General features: G+C 49.6%; 1 non-coding gene across 1 annotated transcript; it reads left to right on the plus strand.

Annotated features, from left to right (window-relative positions):
* Nucleotides 1-327: 327 nt before the first annotated feature.
* Nucleotides 328-2,160, plus strand: LOC145688757 (small subunit ribosomal RNA). Its single transcript, XR_014131986.1, has one exon. It is a non-coding gene; the product is annotated as a small subunit ribosomal RNA (ribosomal RNA).
* Nucleotides 2,161-2,419: the final 259 nt, after the last annotated feature.

Below are 2,419 nucleotides of genomic sequence, written 5' to 3' on the forward strand. Positions count from 1 at the left end.
TCTAACGGGAGCCAGGCCCCACAAAGGTAGGCTTATTCTGGCGGAAGAGGAGTCTTTAAAATTGCTCTGTCGGATGTACCGGCAAAGTGTGGAAGGAAGCTGTTGTAACCCAAGGATACAAGTAGGCTTGTTCCATTGGATTGGGAGTCTAATATGCTCTTGGCGGCTGTCACACGGCCAGTATTAACGGGAGCTAGTCACCGCAAGAGTAGGCTTATTCCAGCGGAACAGAAGTCTAAAATGCTTGGTCGGGTGTAGCTTTCCTATCCTTTGTTAGAACGCTGTGTTGGTTGTGTCCAACACTTTCCGGCTTTTTAGTCGGTCAATTCCCTGGTTGATCCTGCCAGTAGTCATATGCTTGTCTCAAAGATTAAGCCATGCATGTCTCAGTACAAGCCAAAACAAGGTGAAACCGCGAATGGCTCATTAAATCAGTTATGGTTCCTTAGATCGTACCTATCCTACTTGGATAACTGTGGTAATTCTAGAGCTAATACATGCAACTAGAATCCCGCCCAGCAATGGAAGGGATGCTTTTATTAGATTAAAACCAATCGGTCGGTTCGTCCGTCCGAAACCTTGGTGACTCTGAATAACTTTGGGCTGATCGCACGGTCTCTGTACCGGCGACGCATCTTTCAAATGTCTGCCTTATCAACTGTCGATGGTAGGTTCTGCGCCTACCATGGTTGTTACGGGTAACGGGGAATCAGGGTTCGATTCCGGAGAGGGAGCCTGAGAAACGGCTACCACATCCAAGGAAGGCAGCAGGCGCGCAAATTACCCACTCCCGGCACGGGGAGGTAGTGACGAAAAATAACGATACGGGACTCATCCGAGGCCCCGTAATCGGAATGAATACACTTTAAATCCTTTAATGAGAATCTATCGGAGGGCAAGTCTGGTGCCAGCCGCCGCGGTAATTCCAGCTCCGATAGCGTATATTAAAGTTGTTGCGGTTAAAAAGCTCGTAGTTGGATCTGGGTCTCGGACGATCGGTTCGCCGCCCGGCGTTTAACTGATCGTTCCGGACGTCCTGCCGGTTTTTCCTTTCTCGGTGCTCTTCATTGAGTGTCTTGATTGGCCGGCACGTTTACTTTGAACAAATTAGAGTGCTCAAAGCAGGCCGTGTCGCCTGAATGTTCGGTGCATGGAATAATGGAATAGGACCTCGGTTCTATTTTGTTGGTTTTCGGAACTCGAGGTAATGATTAATAGGGACAGACGGGGGCATTAGTATTGCGACGTTAGAGGTGAAATTCTTGGATCGTCGCAAGACTAACCGATGCGAAAGCATTTGCCAAGAATGTTTTCATTAATCAAGAACGAAAGTTAGAGGTTCGAAGGCGATCAGATACCGCCCTAGTTCTAACCATAAACGATGCCAGCCAGCAATCCGCCGAAGTTCCTCCAATGACTCGGCGGGCGGCTTCCGGGAAACCAAAGCTTTTGGGTTCCGGGGGAAGTATGGTTGCAAAGCTGAAACTTAAAGGAATTGACGGAAGGGCACCACCAGGAGTGGGGCCTGCGGCTTAATTTGACTCAACACGGGAAACCTCACCAGGCCCGGACACTGGAAGGATTGACAGATTGAGAGCTCTTTCTTGATTCAGTGGGTGGTGGTGCATGGCCGTTCTTAGTTGGTGGAGCGATTTGTCTGGTTAATTCCGATAACGAACGAGACTCTAGCCTGCTAACTAGGCGTTGGAATCTTTCCTTCCAACGTTCATGTCTTCTTAGAGGGACAGGCTGCCTCTAGCAGCACGAGATTGAGCAATAACAGGTCTGTGATGCCCTTAGATGTTCTGGGCCGCACGCGCGCCACACTGAAGGAATCAACGTGTCTTCCCTGACCGAAAGGTCCGGGTAACCCGCTGAACCTCCTTCGTGCTAGGGATTGGGGCTTGCAATTATGTCCCATAAACGAGGAATTCCCAGTAAGCGCAAGTCATAAGCTTGCGTTGATTACGTCCCTGCCCTTTGTACACACCGCCCGTCGCTACTACCGATTGAATGATTTAGTGAGGCCTTCGGACTGATACCCGGCACCTCCGTCTTGCGGTGGTACCGACGTGTCGGAAAGATGGCCAAACTTGATCATTTAGAGGAAGTAAAAGTCGTAACAAGGTTTCCGTATGTGAACCTGCGGAAGGATCATTATCAATTCATCACCACTGCGGTGGTTGATGTCAAAAGTTTCTTATTAGTGTGTCGTATCAGTTAGATTGACACCGTTGAACGGGAGCCACTGATCTTGACAGGCGAGGGAGAGAAAGGTGAGCCGTGTCTTCCCTTTAGTTGGGAAGCGAGCAGCAAGAACGGGAGCCACTGTCATCGGCGAGGGTAGCGTAGGCTACCTGTTGACACAGGACGTGTGTCATCAAAGGATTGGAGTAGACTTATTTCGGTGGAAAAGAAG

The sequence above is a fragment of the Thermobia domestica genome, chromosome 6, assembly GCF_964235325.1.
Source record: "Thermobia domestica chromosome 6, izTheDome1.hap1.1, whole genome shotgun sequence".
NCBI classification, from domain to species: Eukaryota; Metazoa; Arthropoda; class Insecta; order Zygentoma; family Lepismatidae; genus Thermobia; species Thermobia domestica.